Below are 8,703 nucleotides of genomic sequence, written 5' to 3'. Positions count from 1 at the left end.
GGCCGTGATGGATATCTCAAGTCCCACATGGACCGGAGATCACCCCTGCACCTAACCAAGTAAACACAACATTCCCAATCATCAGATGAATTCCAAATATATAACAAGATAGAATCAAGAATAAAAAATATTTTTATGATTAATATCTAATAACCCAGCCAAAACAATTGACCAAACCACTCCAAGTCAAAAATAATCCAACAAAGCCTTATAAAAAGAACCAAAACTGAGTATCAATAAAGTGTTGGGACATGCCCCCAAATATATCCAAAATAAGTCTAAACGGTCTAATGTATAAGAGACCAAAACATGAAAGGTAGTCTTTCGATGTATGAAAGCTTACCAGTTCAATGTCAACTTACATATTGATCCTGAATCCTAATCACTGAGAAGGAGAAGTAGAAGTATGGCTAGTTTCTACATCACATGGGGGCATAACGTTCAAAGATGATTAGAGGTTAGAGCACTAACATGTAAATTAGGTACACTTAATAACATAATGCCATGATAAACAGTTTAAAATCATTCAATGCGTATACATATACATATAACACATGTCGATATAGGGAAAAAGGCTTAACGTGCATTTCAAAACCTTAATCTAGATTATATAGCTCAATTGTTATAGCATACAAGGCACCCAAGGGCTATATATGCCCATCTCTTCCCCAGCTAGTAGGGCCCCAATGCGTATGGCTGTACGAACTAAAGGGTATACATATGCACTATGAGGGACTAAAATCTCCCTGCATATCAAGGTGACACAATCACCAAATTATGTAATAATATGTGGGGGACTCAAACCTGCCAATTGTATGAAAATAATAATAATAAGGGAGACTCGAACCACATGGTCATATAGAGCCCCGTATCAACAACTGTGGTTTCCAGTGATTGTCTTCAGAACTCCACCTTCACGACTCAGCCACACTACCCTCTTTAAAGCCCAATTAAAATAATCCCATTCAATGAACTATAATACATATTTAGGCATACATTATTGGTATCGTCATACCAACTACACTTACAAATTAATATCAACATACCAAAATAATTTCATTACTTGGTGAATTCACAACCTCTCTTGGTTTAATTATGCAATAGCTTTTGAAAACACCAACCCACAAGGTTTAATTTTATATTATAATATAATAGTCCAAGAATAATTACATTCCCATATTTCTCATAGCTAAAACCAACTTGATGAAACCCTAGCTTGAATTGCTTGAGAGAATTTAGAGAGATATTTAGAGTGTTTGGAAAGTTATTTGGATTAGTTTCTAAGTGCTAATGACACCCTAAAGAGGTTATAAGTCGTGGGTTTCAATTTGGATAAGAGGAAAATATCCAGAATGCCCTTAACTTAGAAGATAAAAAAATATTGCCTTTGACTACAGGTCAACCCTTGACTCATAACCACTCTTTATGAATCGTCATTATGAATCATAACCAAGGTAGTACCACTAATTCTCCCTATACTGTTGACCTTATGACTCAGCCACTAAAATTATAATGGGACCCAACGACTCTTAGGGTCCATTCATAGTCAACATAGATCCTAAATTAGTGTATACACTGGAAATCCTATGATTATACCTAACGACTCATAACATATCCTTATGGCTCTTAGTGAGTCACTCATACTCAAAGTAGAATCTAGCCACAGACTTATTGATTTGGTTATGACTCATCCCAACGACTCTTCAAGACACCTCACGACTCATAGGGTCCAGTCATAACTAGGGTAGTAATTACAAAAATTCTAGGAAATTTCCAAGGATCAAAAACCCAAGGTGTTACATGTCAGACTTAGTAGGGCACCACCTCTAGTGGGAAACATCATGAAACACCTTGGTTTTTGATCCCTAGAAATTTCCTAAGATTTGAGCTCACTAGACATTATACAACTAGGGGTACTAGTCATATGTTATGATATGGTTTAGGAGGGTCTTTGTCGTACCTTAAATAGTATGGTGGGGATAGGTTTTTATCTAAGGTATGAGTATATAACATATAGGTCATATGTTAGGGTACAGGTAGAATAGAGCTAACTCATATGTTAATCAGTATATCCTTGGTCATATTCTGTCTAGGGAATGTGTTAAGGGTACTGGTTGTACCATTAGATATGATTTGGAATTGCATGGTTGTATATTGACCAGTGTGGGGGTATAAGGTGAGGCCTAGGGTATGATTAAGGATACCACTCGTACCCTAGGGTATAGATGGAGAGGGTGGTCGTACCTTCCTGCTGGCATTTAATACAGTTTAAGTTGGGGGTAATCTGGACATTTTTCTTATGACTCCTTGGACCCCATGACTTAAAACACCTTTTGGAGATTCATTAGCCTATTTATAATCAATAAAACATTGAGAAACTCTCTCAAAATCTCTCAAGGCTCTTGGGTTAAGCAAAATCTAGAGTTTTCTTTAAGGTGGTAAATTGGGGCTCATAGGAGTGATTTCTTCTCATCTTCTTTTAAATCTAAGACAAGTTACTCCTCCCTCATTGTTAGTTCCAACTAAAGGAATATTTAATGAATTGTTTTCATGGAATAATTGTTGTATAGTTTTAGGTTTTCAAATATATATTGTTTTTTTTAATTATAATGGATGGTAATGGTTTTATCATGCCTTTTACTTATAGTTTTCACATTATAATAATTGTTTAAACACTTGATTACATAAGAATGGTTAATTAGTTGTTGGGTTTGATTTTGGAAATACTATGCCCTCAATATATTTAATGAAATGCCTATTAGAATGCTTTTACTATATGGTTGGACTTTTAATGAAACTATTGCATGTTATAACTTCATAATGGAATCCTAAATGGTATAAATGGTCTAAATGGTTTGGAATGGTCAAATGGTGAGGTCTTAGTGGTTATGGTTGGTTTAATTGGAAGCCTTGTGGGGTATAAAGAAATCCCCAAAGCAAACTAAGTAATGGACCTACTTGTGGGGTACATGAGAATCCCCCAAGCAACTAAATTATGTAATCTATGGGTACATAAGAATCACTTCTTCTCTAAGAGATTTTCTAAGGACATTTCTTGGAAGCTATAGTCGGTTTGATGATACCACCACTTATAGCCTGGGTTAATAATAAATGGATTGGTGGTCTTGGTTGTATTATAATGGTTTTAATTGGGCAATAATGTTGAGGTGTTATATCTAACCATAAAGGTGTGAGTCCAATGGACGGACACTGGAAACTCATGTTTGCCAGCATGAGGAATGGTCATGATGACTATATGGAATACATAGGAATCCCTTAAGTTACACTTGTACATCTATGTATCATGGAGAGCGAAGGGTACTTGGGAATGCCCTACTCCGATGGTATCTCTAGTTCATGCAGCTATATGCATCGAAGCCCATTTAGGGGGTTACACTGGACCTATATAACCCATGGGTGGTACTAGGACAATTAAGCTACACATACCTAGGTTAATGGTTTTAATTGTATACTAAATCTGCTTTCCTTTCCTGATATGGTTTATATATATATATATGTATAGATTTATGTGCATGTAGTTGTTGCTTGGTTTTAAAGGTTTGGATTAGTTTATATTTATCCTGAGTACTTGCTAGTGTTCACCCGCTAACCCATCTTTGAGCGGCAGTATCCCCACTCGATGTAGAAACTGGCCACTCTACTCCTCCTACTTAGTATTCAAACTCAAGATCAACTTGGTTGAATTAAAGTGGCTACCTTTCATACTCTGGAAGGCTCTATTTTATATTTTGGATGTATTTTCATACTCTAGTCTTTTTATAGACATTGATTTTGGCTATGGTTGGGGACAGGTCCCAACTGGATATTATTTTTATTTTGGTTAGAGGCTATGTAGAACTACTATAGGTTCAAATGGGCGGTGTCAGTAGTGGTGTCAGCTTTAGTATTGGCATTGGTATTAGGGTTGATACCGTTGGACTGAATTTATAATTGTTCTATCCTCTTATGTTATGGATATTCTCTTGATTATTATTTTGGTTTGGTTGTGGTTATTGGTTGGATATGGGTTGGTTGGACTTGCTTGGGTTGGTCATGGACATGGACCTATCCTAGAGTCTGTATTGGTATAAATATGTTATCTTGTTATATGTTTAAAATTCATCTAATTCAGGGTATATGTTGGTTGGTTGGGTTGGATAATGGGGTGGTCTTCGGTCCTGGTTGGATTAAGATGCCTATTACAACAAAGCACTAGTTTGGGTCATGTCAAGTTCGTATAAGAGCTTTAAGGTCATGGTCAATTGGGAGTCCACAAAGTCGTGTCTAGTAGAGTTTCTCTTAAGGGTGTGTAGCGTACCACACTCATAAGAGAGAGGCTACAAGGCATTTAGGAATGTTTCTCTCCTTTGTGTTCTATTTTTAAGCTTAGCTTCTAAGTTCTGGAATTTTCTATAATTCCTATTTGTTAGTCTTTCAGATCATACCCCAATGATTTAAAGTTCACGAAAACTTCTTTGTCCTAATTAGGGATGATGTTGATATGACACTATTTACTCAGGGGATCCATACTCGATCTAGGGGTCCAATCCCTTATTATTCTAGAGTTCCACCAATTTCTTCTAGTCTTCCTCAAGACTACGTGATGAATTCAGAGTTTTTTTAGTCAATCCATATGATTGCTCAGTTAGTGGATTCTCAAGCTAAGTATGGTTCATTTGGTATTCCATATTCTGAGGTCATAAGGGTTGGCCAGTTCATGAAGTTGAGTCCTTTAACCTTTACTGGTGTTACAATGGAGAAGAATTCTCAGGATTTTCTGGATGAGATGGAAAAGATATTTAGGATTATGCATGCGACTAATATGGAAGGGGTAGAATTTGTAGCTTATCAGCTTAAGGATGCGGTATACCAATGGTACGAGGAATGGGATAGGACAAAGGGTGATGTTGAGGATTCATCTTTGTGGTAGTCTTTCTTCGATGCATTTTGGATTGCTTCTTTCCTCAGGAGCTGAGGGAAGTAAAAGTAGAGGAATTTTTTAATCTAAAATAGGGGAAGATGTCAGTCAAGAAGTATGCCTTGAAGTTTCACTAGTTGTCTAGGTATGCTATGGAAATGGGGCTTGATATAAGGGTCAGGATAAGGAAGTTTCCCTTAGGACTATCGCGTGAGTTGATCCTTGAAAGCAAGACTACATTGCTGATCAAGGACATAGATATATGTAGGTTAATTTTTCAAATGTAATAGGTGGAGGAGGAAAAGAAAAGGCAGTCTGAGGTAGGGGAAAGATAGGGTAAAAAGTTTAGGTTCTCTGAGCAGGGTGATCAACAACAAAGTGGTAGGAATGGGTGTTAGTTCCAAAGAAAAAGTGGGGGAGTTTTGGTTCTTTATCTACAGCTAGTGCTCCTTACCCGAAGCTATTAGGTAATAAGCGTCAACAGGGTGGCAACAACTTCAGGGCACAGGGTTCCTAATCTCAGGCTAGTGGGGCACAATTGGCTTTATCGTGTCCTTCTTGTAGGTTCTGTGGTTAGTTACATTGGTGTTTTTTTGATAAGCGGAGGGCCTGGTGTTTTAAATATGGTTAGCCAGGCCATATGCTTAGAAATTTCCCAGTTGGTAAGGTTGCTTCAGGAGCAAATAAGGTTTCAGTTGCCTTTTCATCTGCTCTTACACCAAAGGGTGCTGCTTTTGCATCTGTTTCTACTTCTGGTACTGGCATAAGCCAGAATAGGTTATATGCTCTTGCTTCCTGATAGGGGTCTGAGGCATCGCCTGATGTCATGGCTTGTACGTTACAACTCTTTTTTTGTGATATGTATTATTTACTCAATCTGGGGTCCACTCTTTCTTATGTGACCCTATTTGTGGCTGTGTATTTTGGTTTTGATCCTGAGTTTATTTCAAATCTTCTATCTATTTATACCCTGGTAGGTGACTTTATGGTTGCTAAAAGAGTCTATAGGGTGTGTGTGGTATCTGTTGGTAGCAAGGAAATTTTGGTGGACTTGTTCAAATTAGACATGGTGGATTTTAATGTTATTCTGGGTAAGGATGGGTTACATTCGTGCTACGTGTCCTTAGATTATTTGACCTATAAGGTTGTCTTTAAGTTCCCTGGTGAACCGATTATTGAATGGGAGGGTGGTTCCTTAGCTCCTAAGTGGAAATTTATATCATATCTTAGATCTTGGAGATTAATCTCTAAAGGATGTCTCTATCATTTAGTGCTTATTAAAGATTCTAACTCGGAAGGTCCTTCTTTGTATTTGGTTCCGGTGATGAATGAGTTTCCTAAGGTCTTTCCGAATGATCTTCTTGGTGTTTCTCCAGATAGGGAAATTGAGTTTGGGATTGATTTGGTTTTGGACACTCGTCCAATATCTATTCCTCCTTACAGAATAGCTCCGACTGAGTTGAAGGAACTCAAGGAGCAATTTAAGAACCTTTTGGATAATGGTTTTATCCATCTTAGTGTTTCCCCATAGGGTGCACCGGTTCTATTCGCGCATAAGAAAGATGGATCCCTTTGGATGAGCGTTGACTATAGGCAGTTGAATAAGGTAACGGTCAAGAACAAGTATCCTCTTCCAAGAATAGATGACTTGTTTGATCAGTTACAAGGTGCTAAGTTCTTCTCCAAGAATGATCTTTGGTCTGGGTATCATCAACTTAAGATTTGGGAGGTGGATATCTCTAAAATGACTTTTTATACTCGGTATGGGTAGTTTGAGTTCTTGGTTATGTCCTTTGGTTTGACTAACTCTTCAACAACATTTATAGATATGATGAATAGGGTATTTTATCAATTTCTAGATCTTTTTTTCATTATGTTCATATATGACATCCTGGTGTATTCTAAGAGTGAGGTGGATTATGCTAATCACCTTTGTTTGTTGTTGTAGACCTTGAAAGAGCAATAGCTATATGCCAAATTCTCAAAATATGAATTCTGGTTGAATGCTGTCACTTTTTTGGGTCATATTATTTCTAGTGATGGGATCATGATGGATCTATAAAAGGTTTTAGTGGTTAGAAAATGACCTCGACCTACGACTCCTATTGATATGTGGAGCTTCCAGGGTTTGGCTGGTTATTATAGAAGGTTTATGAAGGGTTTTTCTCCTATAGCTGCCCTATTGATTAAATTGACACATAAAAAGGTAAAGCTCTCTTGGTCAGATGTATGTGAGGGTTATTTTGAGAAGATAAAGGATAAGCTAATTTCGGCTCTGATTTTGACTTTGCCTGCAGGCAAAAAGGTTTTATTTTGATGCATCCCAAATAGGACTTGGTTGTGTTTTAATGTAGCATGGCAAGGTGATAGCCTATGCTTCCAGGCAGTTGAAGGTGCATGAGAGGAACTATCCTACTCATGATTTAGAATGGTTAGCTGTGGTTTTTGTATTAAAAATCTAGTGGCACTATTTATATAGAGTGGATGTAGATATCTTCTCAGATCATAAGAGTCTGCAGTATGTATTTAATTAGAAGGAGCTTAACCTCAGGCAGAGGAGATGGCTTGAGCTTCTTAAGGACTATGATATGAGTCTTCACTACCATCCAAGTAATGCTAATATTGTTGTTGATGCGCTTAGCAGGTTGTCCATAGGGAGTTTAGGTCATGCGGAAAAGGAGAAGCGGGAGTTGGTGAAGGATATTCACCACTTGGCTAATCTTGCAGTTTGACATTTGAACTCTAAGAATGATGGTGTGTTGGTACAGGAAGTAGTTTGGTCGTCTTTTGGTGCAGAGATCAAGGAGAAACAAATACTAGATCCTGTCTTGATGAAAATCAAGAGGATGTAGGTGGGAAAAAGGTAATGGTATTTAAGATCCGTGGTGATGGTTCTTTGAGGTACTATGGAAGGTTATATGTCCCTGAAGTCAATGGTTCGCATAAAAAGATATTGGCTGAGGCGCATGAGTCGCGCTATGTTATTCATCCTGGTTCGACTAAAATGTATCATGACCTCAATGAGATGTATTAGTGGAATGGTATGAAGAGGTATGTGTCTAACATTATAGCCAAGTGTATTGTGTACCAATAAGTAAAGGTTTAGCACATGAGGCCTAGGGGTTTGTATCAGGAAATTAAATTTCCTGAATGGAAATGGGAAGTGATCAACATGGATTTTGTTACCGGTCTTCATCGGTCTTGGAACTAATTTGATTTGGTTGGGGTCATCGTGGACAGGACAACAAAGTTGGCTCACTTTTTGCCAGTGAGGACTAACTTTTTGGCCGAGGATTATGCGAGGTTGTATCTTTATGAGATCGTGAAGATTCATAGGGTACCTATTTTAATTATCTCTGATTGTGGTACACAGTTTTTATCTCACTTTTAGCAATTATTTTAGAAGAGGTTGGGGACTAAGGTTAGTCTGAGTATTGATTTCCACCTGCAGATGGATGGGCATGCAAAAAGGACTATTCAGACATTAGAGGATATGATTTATGCATGTGTGATTGATTATGGTGGTAGCTGGGTTGAACATTTACCTGTTGTAGAGTTTGCTTACAATAATAGTTACCATTCTAGTATTGGAATTGTATCGTAGGAGGTGTAGGTCTCCTATTGGGTGGTTCGTGGTTACTGAGGTAAATATATTTGGTCCATACTTGGTTTATCAGGCTATGAAAATGGTGAAGGTGATTTGGGATAGGCATAAGGCTGCCCAAAGTCGCTAAAAGTCTTATGCGGATGTAAAACATAGACTTAGAGTTTGAGGTTGGGGATAG

Source organism: Capsicum annuum, chromosome 9, assembly GCF_002878395.1.
Source record: "Capsicum annuum cultivar UCD-10X-F1 chromosome 9, UCD10Xv1.1, whole genome shotgun sequence".
NCBI lineage: Eukaryota > Viridiplantae > Streptophyta > Magnoliopsida > Solanales > Solanaceae > Capsicum > Capsicum annuum.
This window is presented reverse-complemented; position numbering follows the sequence as displayed.